The following is a 21,424-nucleotide window of genomic DNA, read 5'->3' as shown; positions in this document are numbered from 1 at the left end:
GGTACTGACAACCATATAAATACATCCTGCAGCCTGAATCCCTCTTGCCTTAATTGTAGTGGGGCTCACCTAGCTTATTCTTGCTGCTGCCAAGTTTACCTCAAAGAACGGGAAATTCGTTGCCTCAAAGAGAAAGATTTCATATATGCCATGGCAGTCTCTCATCTCTGCCTCCAGGGAAGACTTCCACAACTTTCTTATTCTAGTGTTACTAAGAGACCTTCAACCTCGGTAGCACCTACTTTCATAGTATCTAGTGTCACAACTCCTCAGTCACCTCTGTCTCTAACTCTTTCGCAGTCCTCGCTTCTGAGGTCCCTACCCCGACACCAAATACTGTCCTTTAATCTTCATGTTCTCGCTCGCATGTTTCTATGTCTACAAGACCTCGCACAACTACACCTTTCCCTCGTCTCTCTACTTCTCCGAAGTCTAAATCATCCCCAAAGTTCAAACCTTCTTTTACCCCTTCTTCACATATCATTTCCCAACATTTTTCCTTTACAGTATCTGTACCTAGTTCTTTACCTCTTACTAGTTCTGTTATGAGTGTAGAGGTTTATCCTCTCCCTTGTACAGTCCCCTCCTCTCCTGTCCCCTCCCAAGTTTCTTCCTCTCCTGTCCCCTCCCAAGTTTCTTCCTCTCCTGTCCCCTCCCAAATTTCTTCCTCTCCTGTCCCCCCTTCTTTAGCAACCTCCATCACCTCTCTGATCTTGACTTCCCCTCTCCCTTCTACCTCTGATGTTCTACGTGCAGCTTCCTTGTCCTCTGAAACACTGGAAGCTATCTCTGAATATACTTAGGAGACAAAAGCATTGATGGACACTGATCCACCTCCCATCGTTCCTCCTTACTCGTTTAAACTATCTACACAACTCTTTTTTTTCGCAGTGTTCCAATCTTTCGCTGCTTACTCGTTTTCCACTACTTCCACACATAGACTTTAATACCCCTACTAGTCCATAGACACCTACTGCTTCATATTACCAGTATGCTTTTGCAAATCATGGCCTATTTACAGTGGAATATACGAGGCCTCAGGGATAATCGCAGTGAGCTTCAGGTGTTGCTCTCCCAGTTTTTCCCTGTTTGTATCTGTTTACAAGAACCTAAATTACGCTCTGCTGTTATCCATCCCTTCTCGGGCTGTTTCATTACATTCATCTGATGCTTATCCCGAAGGAACTTTTAATGAAAGTACACTTCTTGTATGCACCGGCATACCATACCATCAGATCTTCATTCATACTTCGCTGCATTACACAGCAGCCTGCATCTACTTGAACAAGTGGTATACAGTACGTTTTTTGTAGCTCTCTCCTTCTTGAGCATTATCTATCCCAGATGTTGCATTTCTTGTTTCTTCTTTATTGCCACCTATTCTGTTATTAGGTGATTTTAATGCACATCATTTTCTCTGGGAAGGTCTCACTGTGACACCTGTGGTGATCAGTTAAGAGGCTTTTCTCATGATAGCATTCATATTAGAATGCTTCAGCATTTGCATCCGTCAGCCCTTATAGTCCTCTTTCGTCTTTTCAATCTTATTTGGTCGCAAGTTCTTCCCCAGCTGTGAAAATCTTTTCGTAAACCAGGTATTTCATTCAGGACATGATGCCTCACACTATCATCCCATTGCTCTTACCAGAGCAGTTTGCAAGGTGATGGAACATCTGGTAGACATTTGATATTTGGTATTTAAAGACACTCAATAGTCTCTCCCCCTGTCAATATGGCTTTCATAAGGGCCGCTCTAATAATGGCCCCTTACTCCACTTAGATACCTATGTTCGTAATGCCTTTGCTAGTAACCACTCCGTTATATCAGTCTGAGGTCAGTGGTCGCGTGTGGTCATACCTGTCCTGAGCTGTCTGGGTATTAGCGTGGGGTGTTACCAAGCACCATGGCTTGTAGTGTTTTAGAATTTCAGGTTAAAATGTTGAAGAAGCAGGTCCTACTTCTTCAAAAGGAAAATAGAAGGCTGAAGCTTTGCCTAGATGTGTTTGGGAGTGAGTGTGAGATAGTTGGTGCTGGTAAGGAGGAAATGCTTACTATCAGCGAGTGTCAACCATTTTAAGTGGCAAGTGGTTCACAGTTCAGGAAGAAGGAAGATAAGGAGGGATAATAAAGAAAATGTAAAGGTAGGAAATCAATTCTCTGTTCTCCAACATAAGTGTACTTCAGTGGTTAGTAAGGTTAAGGGTAATGGGATAATGGGAGCAAGCCCATTATCTGCCTTAGTGCTGGGGGTAATGACATTGGGAAGGGCAGGAGACAGGAGCTATTGGATAAGTACAGGTCAGCCATAGAAGTAGTCAGGTCTAAGGGAGGGATCCCAATCATATGTAGCATCTTGCCTAGAAGGGGAGTGGGCAATGAATGGATGTCTAGGGCAATTGGTATAAATTGCTGGCTAGACAGGTACTGCAAGGAACTTGCAATCCCATTCATTGATAACTGGGACAAATTCTATGGCAAACATGATATGTATGCAAGGGATGGGGTTCATCTCTCTGGTGTTGGAGTGGTTGCATTAGCCAATTCGATTGAGGGGGTAATTGATGACTTGTCTAGGACTTTAAACTGATAGATTATAGAGGTATGGGTATTTGTGGGAAACAATCAGGCTGCAGTAATATTGTTGGAAACAGCAGATATCACCAAGATACCTCAGGCATATGTTAAAAAGACAATATGCAAAATAAAGTTCCTAATAAGGGCAAAGCAACTGATCAACAAACAAAGAGAGATAGTAGAGGGCAACGAGCGACTAGCTTCCTTAAGGTTTACTATACAAATAGTAGGAGTCTAAGAAATAATATAGACGAGCTAAGATTACTCGCAAATGCAGGTAATATAGATATTATTGCTATAACCGAGACCTGGTTCAACTTGAAGGATAGAGAAATGCCTTCTGAATGCAACATACAGGGTTATAAACTATTTCACATTGATAAGGTCAACAGGAAGGGTGGCAGAGTGGCGATGTATGTCAGTGATAATTTAAATTGTTGTGTTAGACATGATATAAGATTAGAAACATTGGACACAGAATCTGTTTGGCTACAGTTTCTCAAGGGGTATGAAAAATTAATTTTGGGTGTGATATATAGGCCCCCCAAACCTTGATAAGGAATGCAGTAAGCTGTTATGGGACGAAATTCATGAGGCGCCTAGATATGGAAATGTTGTGTTAATGTGGGGATTTTAACTTTAGACAAATTGATTGGAACAATTTGACAGGAAATCTTGAGTCTAGTGACTTTCTTGGTACAGTTCAGGATTGCTTTTTAAAACAAGTTTGTGACAGAACCAACTAGAGGAAACAATCTGCTTGACTTGGTTCTTGCCAACAAAGATTCACTAATTAATAATCTTGAGGTTAATGATGATCTTGGGGATAGTGATCACAAATCACTTAGTTTCAATATATCATGGAAGTATCCAGTAAACCGCAATCAAGTCTCTGTCCCAGACTTCCGATTGGCTAATTTCATGGGACTGAAAAATTACCTGGGTGGGCTAAATTGGGATGACCTGACTATGGGTCAGGTAGCGGGTGTTGGTTGCCAATACGACGTTTTCAGAGCATAGTTCTAGCTGCTCAGTCAACTTTTGTTCCGAGTAGGGAAATTAGATCTAACAAAAATGATCCCAAATGAATGAACAATAGAATAAAACATCTCACTGGTCAGAAGAAAGGCATTTTTATCAAGAGAGGGGATGGGCAGTTAAGAAATCAGTATATTCAATTAAAGAGAGAAATAAAAAAAGGAATAAGAAAAGTAAAAAGGGAATATGTGGCTAAGGTCGCAAGGGATTCAAAGATTAACCCAAAAGGGTTCTTTCAGGTATACAGAAGTAAGATTAGACATGATAGGCCCACTTAAGAGTAACTCAGGTCAGGTCACTGACAGTGATAGGGATATGTGTAAAACTTTTAATTCTTACTACATCTCAGTTTTTACTCAGGAAGATACTAGCGAAATTCCAGAAATAACAAATTATGTAGAACAGGACGATAATAAACTATACACAATTGCAGTAACTAGTGACTTGGTCCTCAGACAAATAGAGAAATTAAAGCCTAACAAATCCCCAGACCCTGATGAATTGTTTGCAAGGGTTTTAATGGAATGTAAAGAGGAACTTAGCAAACCTTTGGATAATCTTTTTAACATATCACTACAAACTGGCATAGTGCCTGATAAGTGGAAAATGGCAAATGTAATACCTATTTACAAGGCAGGTGGCAGGTCCTTGGCTTCGAACTATAGACCAATAAGCCTTACTTCCATAGTGGGAAAATTTATGGAATCAATAATTGCCGAGGCAGTTGGTAGCCATTCTGACCGGCATAAATTAATAAATGAATCTCAACACAGTTTTACAAAGGGGCATTCCTGTCTTACGAATTTACTAACTGTTTTTGCAAGGTCTTTGAGGAGGTAGATCATGGTGATGAATATGATATTGTGCATATGGACTTCAGTAAAGCTTTTGATAGTGTTCCACAGCAGAGATTTTTGAGGAAACTTAAGGCACACGGAATAGGAGAAATTTTTTCCTGGGTAGAGGCATGGTTGACAAATAGGCAGCAAAGAGTTTGCATAAATGGGGAGAAATCAGAATGGGGGCATGTCACAAGTGGAGTTCTACAGGGGTCAGTGTTGGGCCCCTCGTTGTTCACATTATTATTATAATCAAGGGGGAAGCGCTAAACCCAGAGGATTATACAGCGCCTGGGGGGGATGTGGAAGGCATTCAGGCTTAATTTGGGGAACTGGAGCACGGATCCAATTCCCTAAATCAAGAGCCCCTCACCAACATCAAGGAACCTTCCTTGAGGGGTCGTTGTTCACAATTTACATAAACGATATAGATGAGGGAATAAATAGCGACATAAGCAAATTTGCTGATGACACCAAAATAGGCCGTCCAATTCATTCTACTGAGGACATTAGTGCACTCCAGGATGATTTGAATAGACTGATGCAGTGGTCGGAGATGTGGGAGATGCAGTTTAATACAGACAAATGCAAAGTTCTAAATGTTGGACAGGTCAATAACCATGCCACTTATAAACTGAATAGTGTAGATCTTAATACTACTGATTGCAAAAAAGATTTAGGAGTTCTGGTTAGCAGTAATCTGACACCAAGACAACAGTACATTAGTGTTTGCAATAAAGCTAACAGAAACCTTGGCTTCATATCAAGAAGTATAAATAATAGAAGTCCTCAGGTTGTTCAACTCTATATATCCTTGGTTAGGCCTCATTTAGATTATGCTGCACAGTTCTGGTCACCATATTACAGAATGGATATAAATGCGCTGGAAAACATACAGAGGAGGATGACAAAGTTGATCCCATGTATCAGAAATCTTCCCTATGAGGATAGACTGAGGGCCCAGAATCTACACTTTCTAGAAAGGCGTATTATTATTATTATAATCAAAACGAAGCACTAACTAGAAAGGCGTAGAATGGGATGTAAACAGCGTGCTGAAAATATCCAGCCAAGACAGGACTCGCAGCAATGGTTTCAAGTTGGAAAAGTTCAGATTCAGAAAGGATATAAGAAAGCACTGGTTTGGTAATAGAGTTGTGGATGAGTGGAGCAAACTCCTGAGTACTGTCATAGAAGCTAAGACATTGTGTAGCTTTAAGGGTAGGTTGGATAAATACACGAGTGGGTGTGGGTGGGAGTTGGACCTGACTAGCTTGGTCTACCAGGTCTGGTGCCGTGCTCCTTCCTTAAGTGGAAGTGACCTGACTAGGTGGTCATTGTTCTATTCCGGGGGGTGGCATGGACCTGCTTTGCATGGGTCAGAAGGCCTGTTGCAGTGTTCCTTCTTTATGTTCTTATGACACTACTTGGAGGTATATTATTATTATAATCAAAAAGAAGCGCTAAGCCACAAGGGCTATACAGCGCTGCAGGGCAGGAAGAGAGGGCATTAGGTGGCAAAAGGGAGATGGATGAGTAATAGGTTACGGAGAACAGCGGGGCAGTGGATGGTGAAAGGGTTAAGGGCAGTAAGAGACTGAGCTAGAAAGGGCTGAGGGGAGTGCGAAAGGTATCATCATCAGAGTTTGTGGAGTAAATCAGTAGTTGTCAAGAAGTCAATGAGAGAGTCAGGATTAAAGGAGGGTCCATCAGCAAGAAGGGAAGGTAGAGTAGTAGTAGAACGAATACGACGTTGGAGGTAAATTCTGTGTGCTCGTTGATAGAGAGGGCAGTCTAACAGAATGTGGCTAATCGATACTGGAACTTGACACTGCTCACAGAGAGGAACAGGGTGCCTCTCCATGAGATACCCATGAGTAAGACAAGTGTGACCAATGCGAAGGCGGGAGAGAGTGGTCTCCCAACCTCGGCACTGATGACAAGAAGATGGCCAGTAACCTATGCTTGGTTTAATAGAATGAAGTTTGTTACCGAGCAGAGTTGACCAACTTTGTTGCCAACGGGTGTGAAGGTGGGTAGCTATCGCAGCAAAATAGTCCAGAAATGGAACACCTCTATAGGAAATTGGTAGGTCAAGTACTGCTGACCGCGCAGCAGTGTCTGCCTGTTCATTGCCCTGTACGTCGACATGACCAGGGACCCAACAAAAAACAATATCTTTATGCTTGGCAGAGATACGGCGTAGCCAAAGTTGGATACGGAGAACTAAGGGGTGAGATGTATCAAATTTTCGTATAGCCTGTAGAGCACTAAGGGAGTATGAGACTACCACGAATGATGACACAGGCATAAATGCAATATGAATAAGTGCTGCAAGAATGGCATACAATTCAGCAGTAAAAATGCTAGCCAAAGATAGTAAATGCCCCCGCACAACGCTGTCCGGAAACACTGCTGCGAATCCGACGCCGTCTGAAGACTTAGAGCCATCTGTGTACACAGCAATGGCATGAGAATGAGAGTGGAAGTGATCAAGAAAAAGAGAGCGGGAAGCCACCGTAGGCAGTTGGGCTTTCGAGTAAGGGAGTGAGAAAGACAGACCCGAACAGCTGGAACTTCCCAGGGGGGGTAGGGAAAAGTGAGATGCGACATGAACATATAAAGGTGGTAACTGAAGGGAAGACAAGAGTGATTGTAGGCGAAGAGAAAAGGGATGGAGCAAACAGGGGCAGCGAACAAATAAAGAATGTCTACTAATATCGGTGACCATTCTATAAATGGAAGGATTGTGGAGATCGTGAGAGCGTACATAGTAGCGAAGGCAATGGGCATCATGGCGATCAGACAAGGATGGAACATTCGCTTCTGCATAGAGGCTCTCAACAGGGGAAGAGCAAAAAGCACCAAGGCATAAACGTAATCCTTGGTGATGTATGGGGTTAAGGCTAGAGAGAGTAGCAGGAGATTATTATTATTATAATCAAGGGGGAAACGCTAAACCCGGAGGATTATACAGCACCTGGGGGGGGATATGTGGAAGGCATTCAGGCTTAATTCAGGGAACTGGAGCACATATCCAATTCCCTAAATCAAGAGCCCCTCACCAACATCAAGGAACCTTCCTTGAGGGGAGTAGCAGGAGAGGCCGCTGAATAAATCTGGTCTCCATAATCGAGTTTCAATAAAATGAGGGCTGAATGTAGGCGAAGCAGAGTTTGACGATCAGCTCCCCAGGAAAGATGAGCAAGGGTTTTAAGAAGGTTTAGCCGGCTGTGACAAGTTGCCTTCAGAGAGGTAATGTAAGGTTTCCAGGATAACCTACGGTCAAAGAGAAGGCCTACAAACCTGACTGTATCACGTTCGGGGATATGGGAGCCATAGAGATACAAAGGATGATCGGAGATAACAGAGCGTCTAGTGAAAGTAATTTGGTGAGTTTTGGTACTGGAAAATTTAAACCCATGCGTGGTGGCCCAAGTGGAAACACGGTGGACTGCATGCTGGAGAGAAACTGCAATGAGATGACAGTCAGCGCCTGCGCAAGCAATAGCGAAGTCATCAACATAGAGTAATGACCAAATATTGGGTGGAAGAACAGAGGCCAAATCATTTATAGTAAGGAGAAAAAGTGTTGTGCTCAGAACACATCCCTGAGGGACACCTTCAGCTTGGACGAAGTCTGGGGAAAGCACATTATTGACTCGAACACGGAAGTGTCTTTCAGTTAAAAAGTTCTTAAGGAAGGATGGTAGATTGCCTCGGAGGCCTAAGGAGTGGGCTTGGGCCAAAATATTATACCTCCAAGTTGTGTCATATGCATTCTCAAGGTCAAAAAATATGGCAATAACTGAGTAATTATTCACAAAGGCATTACGAACATACATATCCAAGCGTAGTAAGGGGTCTATGGTAGAACGGCCCTTACGAAAGCCATATTGACTAGCGGAGAGACTGTTGTGTGTCTCTAAATACACCACATTAAACGTCGATTTACCAGATGTTCTATCACTTTGCAAACTGCACTAGTAAGAGCGACGGGACGATAGTGGGAGGCATCATGTCCTGTAGTACCCGGCTTGCAGAAAGGGAGAACAATGGCAGATTTCCACAGCTGGGGAAGAACTCCCTGTGCCCAAATAAGATTGAAGAGGTGTAAGAGAACTACATGGGCTGACTTATGTAAATGTTGTAACAAGCTGAGTGTGTTGCCTCCAGTTCCTGAAGTGTAAAAGGCACATTATACTGTTCTTGTCTGAGAGAAGAAAAGTCCAAGGGTACTAACTCTCCGGCAGACTTTGAGGAAAGAAACGAGGGGCATAGATGGAGCCCCCGGTAAATACGGACCAGATGAGTGCCAATTTCAATGGCGACCCATAGAACAGGGGCCGGGTCAGGAGAGTATTTACCACTCAATTTTCTCACTTTTTTTCAGACTGCACTCATAGAGGAAGCAGAGGTGATGGTGGAAACATAGTCTCGCCAGCAAGTGTGTTTAGCATCACGGATGACATGGCGAGCGATCGCACGCTTCTGCTTAAAATCAAGAAGTCTCTCATTGGTTCTATTGTATCGGTACCTGCCCCATGCAGCACGTTTCAAACGTACTGCACGAGCACAAGCAGGAGACCACCAAGGCATGCACTTCTGAGAATTCCTGCCTGAGGTTTGGGGTATAGAATGAGAAGCTGCGGCATAAACTGATGTCGAGAAGAGGTGTAGGAGCTCATCAATGGAGGATGAAGAAGGAACCTCACTAAAAGCAGTGAGTTGCGAGTAAAGGTCCCAATTTGCCCGATCAAATTGCCAGCAAGGGCTACGGAAAGGTGGTGAATATGAAGGAGAAGTAAGAATGATTGGAAAATGATCGCTGTCATGTAAGTCCGGTAGAACAGACCAGGTGAAGTCTAGTGCAGTAGAGGAAGAGCAGACTGATAGATCGATGCAAGAGAGAGTATGAGTACAAGGATCAAAATGGGTGGGAGTACCCGTATTTAAAACATGGAGGGGGTGAGAGGCGAGAAAAGCCTCCAACTGGATGCCACGTGAGTCACAATGAGACCCCCCCAGAGGAAATGGTGGGTGTTAAATTCACCAAGTAACAGAAGTAGTGGTGGTAAGGATGAAACTAGAAAGGCAAAATCTGGGATAGAAAATGCTCGAGAAAGAGAGAGATATAAAGAACATATTGTAAACCACTTATTCAAGTGGATACGGGCTGCAGTGTAATGCAGCGAGGTGTGGACAAATAGTTGACAGTACGGAATATCATTGCGTAGAAGAAGGGCACTTTCATTAAAGGTCCCATCTGAGAAAGGGTCCAAAGAATACAATAAATTATAGCCTGAGATAGGTTGGAAAACAGCTGAGTGTAATTTTGGTTCTTGTAAGCAAGCACCAACAGGGGAAAACCTGGAAAGCAACATCTGAAGCTCACCCTAATTACCCGAGGCTGCGGATATTCCACTGTAAATAGGCCATGATTGGCAATGAAGAAAATACCAGGAATCCATAGGGAAGGGCACCTACGGACTAGAGGGGTTAGAAAAACCAATGTGTGGTGGCATTGGAAGACGTTCAAGCAGCAAAGGAACGGAGCGCTGCGAAGAATGGAGTTGTGAAGATGGAGGAGAGGGAAGAGAAGGAACAGGAGGTGAATCAGTGTCCATTGAAGGTTTAGTCTCTGCAATATATTCTGAAATGGCTTCAAGTGTTTCTGAATTCAAAGATGTATGGGAGACCATATTGGAGGTAGAAGGAGGAGGGTGAGTAAAGATTGGGACAGTAATGGACTGTACCAAAGTAGAGGGGGACAAAAGAGTGTAGGGGACTGGAGATGAAGTGTGGGGGGGGGGACAGAAGAGGCAGAAACCTGGGAGGTGGCAGAAGAGGGAGAAACTTGGGAGGGGACGGGGGTGGAAGGCGACAGGGGTGGAAGGCATAGTACGAGGAGGAGGGTGAACCTCCACACTTGTAATAGAGCCAGAGGGGAAGAACTAGGCACAGAGACTGGAAAGGTAAAGTGTGGAGGTGGAAGAAGGGAAGGAAGGGGCAAAGAAGATTTGAGCAATGTGGATTTTTTGGACTTCTGAGAAGTAGAGGGGCGATTGGTATAAGGTGTCGTATGAGGTCTTGTCGATACTAGGGCTTGTGAGGAAGGACGCGAAGATGTGAGAACAGACCGAGCTGTAGTCGAGACTTCAGAGCCAAGGACAGCAAAAGGATTAGATACCGGAGTGGCTATGGGAGGGGTAACAACAGAGGAGGCTGCAGATGGGACCCCAGAAGTGAGGGGATGTTTTGAAACACGAGAATAAGAAACACGGGGTAGTCTTCCTTGGAGGCAGAGATGAGTAACTGCCATAGCATAAGGGAGACCTTCTGCCTCTTTGAGGCAATGGATTTCACGCTCATTTAAGTAGACCTGGCAATGGTGGGAGTACGAAGGGTGAGCTTCATTACAATTAAGGCAAGATGGAGAGTGACTGCAAGATGTATTAGAATGGTCGTCGGCACCACAGACTGGGCATTCGGCTATAGATCTGCAACATTTCGCTGGGTGACCAAAACGCCAGCAATTTCTACACTGTTGCGGTGTAAGGATCACCTTTCGAACTTGTAACCTATGTCCCGCGACATAAACAGAGGATGGGATTTCTTGGCTGTCGAAAGTTAAGCGAGCCACATTGCAAGGGTAACATCTCCGCCCACGAGCAGGGAGGACATAAGTGTCGACTTTGAGGATTGGGAGATCCTGGAGTTCCAGCTGTTCAAGAATGTCATTGCCACATGACTGGAAATTCTGTTGGACTATGGTATGGGGCAGAATGACAGTACCACTACAAGAATTGAGAGAAAGATGTTTTTCAATAGTGATAGGAGCAGTATCGATATGAGAAAGGAGAGAAAGATCATGAGCTTGGGTAGCATTCTGGACAGTGACGATGTGTGTACCGCTCTTGAGAGCATGAAATGAAATATCTCTACCAACATGACGCAGGAGCGCTTTGCCAATACTATGGTCAGAAAGATAAGCAGAAGAATTCGGTCTTAAAGAATTTAGTCCATTGTGTGGTCCGAAATTGAGCGTGGAGAGGGAGTGCATGACGTGTCGGTCTTTTCTGAGTAGAATGGGAAGGTAACGAAGGAACATCATCAAGAGATTGACGTTGGCGTTTAGGAGTAGGACCAGAGTTGGTCCGTCGTGAAACAGGCTGGCGATTCGAAAATTGCCGTACCGTAGAGGGAGAGGCCGGAAGCATAGTCAAAGGAGAGCAGAGGTCAGACAAATCGAAGGAGTCGGTCGAAGCCCCGGTACCTGAAGCGGGTGGGGAAACAGCACCAGCAAGAGGTACAGGGGCATCAGGAGTGTCCATAGAGTGGTCTAAAAACAAAGCGGGGTCAGAATGGGGTGCGGTATCAAGAAGGGGCCCAGGGGTAGTGTGTTTATGGATTGGGTTCTCCATGGTTAGGTTACTCCTTTGCTTTTTGTTTTTAAGAAAAAAAAAGAAAAGAAAATAAAAAAAAAAAAAAAGAATAAAAAAAGGGGGGAGCAGAGAGGAATAGTTCCCAGGAGGAATGAAAGGGCCGGAAATTTCCCTCTGCGCCCAAGAGGACCTCAGCACTGCTAGTAGCGCAGATGCAGCATGGAACCCGTGCCATACCCTACCCTTCATGCCAGTAAACCAGCAATCCAGGATAGCAACCTCACATCTACCGAGCTACCTCGGTGGACAAAAGAGAGGGCGGCCGGATATCCACCACAAAGCATACCTCCTTTGGCCACCACCCCCGGAATCCAAAAGGTGGCTTCCAGAGATACACCCGTCGCCCGAAAGACATCCAAAGCTACACTCCAGGATACCGGAGAGGGATCGGGACATCCCCAGGCGATCCAGATTCCACGGCAAACTATGCCACCGCCAAGAACCTCAACAGAATGGGATGGACCCCGGTATCCTTTCCCCTACCTATGAACTAGAGCGCCTGTGGGAGAAATCCTAAAGGCCAAAAAAAGGAAGGGCAAAAGGGAGGGGTGGTGAGGAGGAGGAGGAAAAAGGGGAGGATGGGATAGGGAAGGGGGGATTGGGGGGTAATTAGGTTCGGTCTGAGGAAGGAGACCGACAGGGCTAATTCTTCAGACCAAGAGCCTCTTCACCACAACAAGGAGCCCCCCTTGAAGAGGCTTGGAGGTATAACATCTTGGCCCAAGCTGCTCCTTAGGCCTCCGAGGTAAAATTCTTATCTGAGAGACATTACCGTGCTCAAGTTAATAATTTGCTTTCCCCAGACTTTGTCCAAGCTGAAGGTGTTCTTCAGGGATGTGTACTTAGCACCACACTTCTCCTTGCTATATGATCTGGCATCTATTCTCCCATCTAATATTTGGTCATCACACTATGTTGATGATTTCGCTATAGCTTGCGCAGGCCCTGACTGTCGCCTAGTAGCAGCCAGAATGCTGTCAGCAGTGTTTCCCATTGGACCACTACTCATGGGTTTAAATTTTCTAGTGCTAAAACACAACAAATTACTTTCACCAGACGTTCAATCGTCCCTGATACTCCATTGTACCTGTATGACTCACGAATCCTTGAACATGATACGGTCAGATTTCTCAGCCTACTGTTTGATCGCCGGTTGTCTTAGAAACCTCACATTACCTTCCTGAAAGCAACTTGCCATAGCCAGCTGAAGGGGAGAAGTTAAAAAAACTTTTTTGTTACCCTTTGTCCAATTTCAATGAAATTTTTACTCTGATTTAAGCAGCGTTTCTTCAATGCTCACTGTGTTTGTAGTGTCTTTTTGCCTAGCACATAGATAGAAAAAAAATAAATAATGCCCTATTCTATAGAGCATACAACTCACCTCACTTCACAGAATTGGTAAGATGTACAATGTTCTAGTTGACATCAGATGAAAGACAAATGCCTAAATAATTATGTGGCAGCAGCGTTTGAGCGAAATGTCAGTAGATTGCATGATAAAAAATGTTGAAGTTTTTTTTTTTTTAAGGATTTTTTGGGGGAAAAATCAATAAAAATAACATGGTAAGGAACATTCCAAATCCCCATTATCATTGTGCAGAACCATCATTCCTCAATAACGTGTGCAAAAGTCATGACAATCCATCAAGTAGTTTTGAAAAGTGTGGATACAGATGTCAATAACTTATTCCTGAGTAACAGACATTACATTTTCTGTAAATTAACTCTATGGTAATGGAGTGCCAAATGTCGGCACACTGCACTCCCCTCATTTTTGTCAGCAGCCAGCAGGTGATTGAACTATTACTCTGCACACTAATATGTAGTCCATAGAGAAGATACCATGTAATGTTTTAGGGAAATGCTACAAGCTAAGTCAAAGAGTAAATAGAGGACTGTCTTGTCAATACCAGGGCTTGTAAGGGAGAACACGAAGAAGTGAGAACAGACTGAGGTGTTGAGGTAGGGACATCTGAGCCTAGGACAGCAAAAGAATTAGAGACAGGAGTGACTAAGGAAGAGGTAACCACAGAGAAGGCTGCAGAAGATGGGACCCCAGAAGTGGGGGGACGTTTAGAAACACGAGAAGAGAATAATACGTGGGAGTCTCCCTTGAAGGCGTAGATGAGAAACTGCCATAGCATAAGGGGAAACCTTCTGCTTCTTTGAGGCAATGGATTTCTAGTTCATTGAAGTAGACTTGGCAACGGCGAGAGGATGACTACAAGATGTATTAGAATGGTCACTGGCACCACAGACTAGGCATTCGGCTATAGACCTGCAATATTTCGCTGGGTGACCAAATCGTCAGCAATTTCTACACTGTTGTGGTGTACGGATCACCTTTTGAACTTGTAAATGATGTCCTGCTACATAAACAGAGGCTGGGAGTTCACGGCAGTTGAAAGTTAACCAAAAGTTAACTTATGTCCTTCCGCCCATGGGCAGGAAGGACATAAGTGTCTACTTTGAGGATTGGAAGGTCCTGGAGTTCCAGCTGTTCGAGAATGTCATCGCCACATGTCATGAAATTCTGTTGGACAATGGTATGGGGCAGAATGACAGTGCCACTACAAGAATTGAGGGAATGATATTTTTTGATAGTGATAGGAATATTATTATAATCAAAAAGAAGTGCTAAGCCACAAGGGCTATACAGCGCTGCAGGGTAGGGAAGGAAGCGAGGGTATTGGGTGGCAGAAGGGAGGAGGGATGATCAGTAGGTTACAGAAAACAGCAGGGCAGGGGATAGTACGGGGGTAGAGGGTAGCAAGAGATTGAAGTAGAAAGGGCTGAAGGTATCAGAATTTGTGAAGTCAGTTGTTGTCAAAAAGTCAATGAGAGAGTCCGGGTGAAAGGTGGGTCCATCAGCGAAAACAGAAGGTAAAGAGAGAGCAGCGGAGCGAAGACGACGACGACAGAGGTAAATTCTGCATGCTCGTTGATAAAGTGGGCAGTCCAACAGAATGTGGCTGACTGATAATGGAGCTTGGCAATTCTCACAGAGAGGAGCAGGGCGCCTCTCCATGAGATATCCATGAGTAAGATGAGTATGGCCAATGCGAAGACGGGAGAGAGTAGTCTCCCAACCTCGACACTGGTGACAAGAAGACGGCCAGTAACCTATACTCGGTTTAATAGATTGAAGTTTGTGGCCGAGCATAGTAGACCAACGTTGTTGCCAACGGGTGTGAAGGTGGGAAGATATTGCAGCAAAATAGTCCGTACATGGAATACCTCTATATGAAACTGGTAGGTCATGTACTGCTGACCGCGCAGCAGTGTCTGCCTGTTCATTGCCCTGTACGTCTACATGACCAGGGACCCAACAAAAAACAATATCTTTATGCTTGGTAAAGATGCGGCGTAGCCAAAGTTGGATACGGAGGACTAAGGGGTGAGGTGTATCAAATTTCCGTATAGCCTGTAAAGCACTAAGGGAGTCTGAGACAACCACAAATGATGACACAGGCATAGATGCAATAAGGATAAGTGCTGCAAGGATGGCATACAATTCAGCAGTAAAAATACTAGCCGAAGATAGTAAATGCCCTCGTACGACGCTGTCTGGAAACACTGCTGCGAATCCTACGCCATCAGAAGAATTAGAGCCATCTGTGTACACAGCAATGGCATGAGAATGAGAGTGGAAGTGGTCAAGAAAAAGAGAGCGGGAAGCGACTGTAGACAGTTGGGCTTACGAGCAAGGAAGAGAGGAAGAACAGACTTGAACAGCTGGAACTTCCCAGGGGGGTAGGGAAAAGTGAGATGATACATGAACATACAAAGGTGGTAATTGAAGAGAAGACAAGAGCGAATGAAGGCGAAGAGAGAAGGGATGGAGTAAACAGGAGCGGCGAACAAATAATGTCTACTAATATCAGTGACCATTCTATAAATGGAAGGATTGCGGAGATCATGAGAGCATACATAGTAGCGAAGGCAATGGGCATCATGGAGATCGGATAAGGATGGAATGTTCGCTTCTGCATAGAGGCTCTCGACAGGGGAAGAGCGAAAAGCACCAAGGCATAAACGTAATCCTTGGCGATGAATGGGGTTAAGGCTAGAGAGAGTAGCAGGAGATGCTGCTGAATAGATCTGGTCACCATAATCAAGTTTCGATAAAATGAGGGCGGAATGTAAGCGAAGGAGGGTTCGACGATCAGCTCCCCATGAAAGACGAGCAAGGGTTTTAAGAAGGTTCAGCCGGCTGTGACAAGTTGCCTTCAGAGAGGTAATGTGAGGTTTCCCGGATAACCTACGGTCAAAGAGGAGGCCCAGAAACTTGACTGTATCACGTTCAGGGATACGGGAGCCATAGAGGTACAAAGGATGATTGGAAATGACAGAGCGTCTAGTGAAAGTAATTTGGTGGGTTTTTAGCGCTGGAAAATTTAAACCCATGTGTGGTGGCCCAATTGGAAACAAGGTCGACCGCATGCTGGAGAGAAACTGTAATGAGGTGACAGTCAGCGCCTGCACAGGCAATAGCGAAGTCATCAACATAGAGTGATGACCAAATATTTGATGGAAGACTAGAGGCCAAATCATTAATAGCAAGGAGAAAGTGTTGTGCTCAGAACACATCCCTGGGGGACACCTTCAGCTTGGATAAAGTCTGGGGAGAGCACATTATTAACCCAAACACGGAAATGCCTGTCAGTCAAAAAGTTCTTAAGGAAGGATGGTAGATTGCCTCGAAGGCCTAAGGAGTGGGCTTGGGCTAAAATATTATACCTCAAAGTTGTGTCATATGCCTTCTCAAGGTCAAAAAATATGGCAATAACTGAGTGGTTATTCGCAAAGGCATTACGAACATACGTATCCAAGTGTAGTAAGGGCTCTATGGTAGAACGTCCCTTACGAAAGCCATATTGACGAGTGGAGAGACTGTTGTATGTCTCTAAATACCACACTAAACGTCTATTTACCAGGTGTTCCATCACTTTGCAAACTGCACTGGTAACAGCAATGGGACGATAGTGGGAGGCTTCATGTCCCGTAGTGCCTGGTTTGCGGAAAGGGAGAACAATGGCAGATTTCCACAGCTGTGGAAGAACTCCTTGTGACCAAATAAGATTGTAAAGGCATAATAGGACTGCAAGGGCTGACTGATGTAAACGATGTAGCATACAAATATGAATGTCGTCGGGCCCAGCTGCCGATGATCGGCAAGCCGAGAGTGTTGCCTCCAGTTCTTGAAGTGTAAAAGGCACATTATACTGTTCTTCTCTGAGTGCCTCTCTGTGAGCAGTGTCAAGTTCCAGTATCGATTAGCCACATTCTGTTAGACTGCCCTCTCTATCAACGAGCACGCAGAATTTACCTCCAACGTCGTCTTCGTTCTACTACTCTCTCTTTACTTTCCCTTCTTGCTGATGGACCCTCCTTTAATCCTGACTCTCTCACTGACTTCTTGACAACGACTGATTTACTCCACAAACTCTGATGATACCTTTCGCACTCCCCTCAGCCCTTTCTAGTTCAGTCTCTTGCTGCCTTTTACCCTTTCACCATCCACTGCCCCGCTGTTATCCGTAACCTATTACTCATCCATCTCCCTTTTGCCACCTGATGCCCTCGCTTCCTTCCTGCCCTGCAGCGCTGTATAGTCCTTGTGGCTTAGCGCTTCTTTTTGATTATAATAATAATAATGTTCTTCTCTGAGAGAAGAAAAGTCCAAGCGTGCTAACTCTCTGGCAGACTTTGAGGAAAGAAACGAGGGGCATAGATGGAGTCCCTGAGAAATACAGACCAGATGATTGCCAATTTCATTGGCAACATCAAGTGGGTTTGCTATATCAACACCGGCAACCCGCAGAACAGGAGCCGGGTCAGGAGAATATTTACCACTCAGTTTTCATACTTTTTTCCAGACTGCACTCATAGAGGAAGCAGAGGTGATGGTGGAGACATAATCTCGCCAGCAAGTGCGTTTAGCGTCACGGATGACATGGCGAGCGATCGCACGCTTCTGCTTAAAATCAAGAAGTCTCTCCGTGGTTCTATTGTACCGGTACCTGCCCCATGCAGCGTGTTTCAAACGTACTGCACGAGCACAAGCAGGAGACTACCAAGGCACGCATTTCTGAGAATGCCTTCCCGAAGATTGGGGTATACAATTAGAAGCTGCGGTTAAAACGGAGGACGAGAAGAGGTGTAAAAGCTCATCGATGGAGGATGAAGAAGGAACCTCTCTAAAAACAGTTAGGTGTGAGTAAAGGTTCCAATTTGCCTGATCAAATTGCCAGCGTGGGATGCGAAGAGGTGGTGAATATGAAGGGGAAGTAAGAATGATTGGGAAATGATCGCTGTCATGTAAGTCCGGGAGAACAGACCAAGTGAAGTCTAATGCGGTGGAGGAAGGGCAGACTGAGAGATCGATGCAAGAGAGAGTGCGAGTCCGAGGATCAAAATGGGTGAGTACCTGTATTTAAAACATGGAGGGGGTGCGTGGCAAGAAAAGCCTCTAACTGAATGCCACGGGAATCACAGTGAGACCCCCCCAGAGGAAGTGGTGGGCATTAAAATCGCCAAGTAACAGAATCGGTGGCGGTAATGACGAAACAAGAAAGGCAATATCCGGAATAGATAATGCCCAAGAAGGAGAGAGATATAAAGAACAGAGCATATACCACCTATGCAAGTGGATAGGGGCTGCTGTGTAATGCAGCGAGGTATGAACAAATAGCTGATGGTACGGAATATCAGTGCGTAGAAGAAGGGTACTTTCATTAAAGGCCCCATCAAGAAAAGGATCTGAAGAATACAATAAATTATAGCCTGAGATGGGAGAGATAACAGCAGTGTAATTTTGGTTCCTGTAAGCAAACACCAACAGCGGAAAACTGGGAGAGTAACATCTGAAGCTCACCCTGATTACCCCTGAGGCCGCGTATATTCCACTGTAAATAGGCCATGATTGGCAATGATAAAGATACCTGAAATCCGCAGGTAAGGGTTCCTACGGACTAGAGGGGTTAGAAAAGTCCACATGCGGAGGCAGTGGAAAACGTTCGAGTAGCGAAGGAACGGTGTGCTGTGAAGAAAGGAGTTGTGCAGATGGAGCAGAGGAGAGAGAAAGAATGGAGGGTGGATCAGTGTCCATTGATGGTTTGGTCTCTGCAATATATTCAGAGATTGCTTCAAGTGTTTCGGAATTAAGAGACATCGTGTGGGAGACAATATTGGAAATGGTAGGGGGAGGATGAGTAAAGATTGGAACTGTAATGGACTGTACCAAGGTGGGGGGGGGGCGAAAGGGTGGAGGGAACTGGAGAAGCGTGGAAGGGGACAGAAGAGGCAGAACCTGGGAGGTAGCAGAAGAGGAAGAAACTTGGGAGGGAACAGGGGATGAAGGTACAGTACGAGGAGGAGGGTGAACCTCTACACTTGTAACAGAGCCAGTGAGAGGGGAAGAACCAGGTACAGAGACAGGGAAGGTAAAATGAGGTGGAAGATGGGTAGGAGGTGTTAACAGACCTTTTTTCGACTTTTGAGAAGTAGAGGGACAATTGGGAGGAGGTGTCATACGAGATCTCGTCGCTACTGAGGCTTGCGAGGGAGAAAACGAAGAAGCGAGATCAGACTGAGGCGTTGAAGTAGGGACGTCTGAGCCTAGGACAGCAAAAGAATTAGATACAGGAGTGGCTATGGGAGAGGTAACCACATAGGTGGTTGCAGAAGATGGGATCCCAGAAGTGGGGGGACGTTTTGAAACACGGGAATAAGAAACACGAGGTAGTCTCCCTTGGAGGCGGAGATGAGAAACTGCCATGGCATAAGGGAGACCTTCTGCCTCTTTGAGGTAACGGATTTCCCGCTCGTTTAAGTAGACTTGACAACAGCGAGAGTACGAAGGGTGAGCCTCATGACAATTAAGGCAAGAGGGAGGTCGATTGCAAGACGTATTAGAATGGTCATCGGCACCACAGACCGGGCATTCGGCGATAGATCTGCAATATTTCACTGGATGGACAATTCGCCAGCAATTTCTACACTGTTGCAATGTAGGGATCACCTTTCGAACTTGTAACCGATGTCCTGCTACATAAACTGAGGATGGGAGTTCACGGCGGTCAAAAGTTAAACGAGCCACATTGTTAGGGTATCGTCTCCGCCCGCGGGCAGGAAGAATGTAAGTGTCTACCTTGAGGATTGGGAGATCTTGGAGTTCCAGCTGTTCAAGAATGTCAGTGCCACATGTCTGGAAATTTTGTTGAACTATGGTATGGGGCAGAATGACGGTACCACTACCAGAATTGAGGGAATGATGTTTTTCAATAGTGACAGGAACAGTATCGATATGGGAAAGACGAGAAAGCTCATGAGCCTGGGTAGCATTCTGTATGATGATGATGTGCGTACCACTCTTATGAGCATGAAAAGAAATATCTTTACCAACATGGCATAGGAGTGCCTTGCCAATACTGTGGTCAGAAAGATAGGCAGTAGAGGAAGTCAGCGTAAAGTGAAGAATTTAGTCCACTGTGCAGTCTGAAACTGAGCATGGAAAGGTAGTGAAGGACGTGTCGATCCTTTCTGAGAAGAACGAGAAGGTGGAGAAGTATCATCAGCAGGTAATTGTCATTGGCGTTTAGGCGTGGGACCAGAGTTGGTCCGACGTGGAATGGGCCGGCGATTCGAAAATTGCCGCACCGTAGAGGGAGAGGCCGGAAGCATAGTCAGAGGAGAGCGAAGGTCAGATAAATCGAAGGAGTCAGTCGAGGCCTCAGTACCTGAAGCGGGGGAGGAAACAGCACCGGCAAGAAGTATAGAGGCATGAGGAGTGTCCGAAGAGTGGTCCAAAGACGAGGCGGGGCCAGAACGGGGTGCGGTATCAAGAAGGGGCCCGGGGGTAGCAGACTCATGGACTAGGGCTGCCATGGTTAGGTTACTTTTTTCTTTTTCTTTTTAAGAAAAAAAAAGAAAGAAAATAAAAAAATAAAAAAAAAAGAATAAGAAAAGGGGGGACCGGGGAGGGATAGTTCCTAGGAGGAATGAAAGGGCCAGAAATCTCCCTCTGCACCCAAGAGGACCTCAACACCGCAAGTAGCGCAGATGCAGCATGGAACCCGTGCCATACCCTACCCATCATGCCAGTAAACCGGCAATCCGGGATAGCAGCCTCACATCTGCCGAGCTACCTCGGTGGACAAAAGAGAGGGCGGCCGGAAATCCGCCACAAAGCATACCTCCTTCGGCCACCACCCCCGGAATCCGAAAGGTGGCTTCCAGAGATACACCCGTCGCCCGAGAGACACCGAAAGCCACCCACTGGGATACCGGAGAGGGATCGGGACATCCCCAGGCAATCCAGATTCCACGGCAAACTACGCCACCGTCAAGAACCTCAATGGAATGGGATAGACCCCGGTACCCTTTCCCCTACCTAGGAACTAGCGTGCCTGTGGTAAAAAAAAAAAAAAAAAAAAAAAAAAAAATGCCAAAAAGGACGGGCAAAAGGGGGGGGGGGGGCGGTGGAGGAGGAAAGGAAAAAGGGGAGGATGGGATAGGGAACGGGG

Source organism: Cherax quadricarinatus, chromosome 3 (assembly GCF_038502225.1).
Source record: "Cherax quadricarinatus isolate ZL_2023a chromosome 3, ASM3850222v1, whole genome shotgun sequence".
In the NCBI taxonomy this organism is placed as follows: Eukaryota; Metazoa; Arthropoda; class Malacostraca; order Decapoda; family Parastacidae; genus Cherax; species Cherax quadricarinatus.
The sequence above is the reverse complement of the archived record's forward strand: the minus strand, read 5'-3'. Positions refer to the sequence as shown.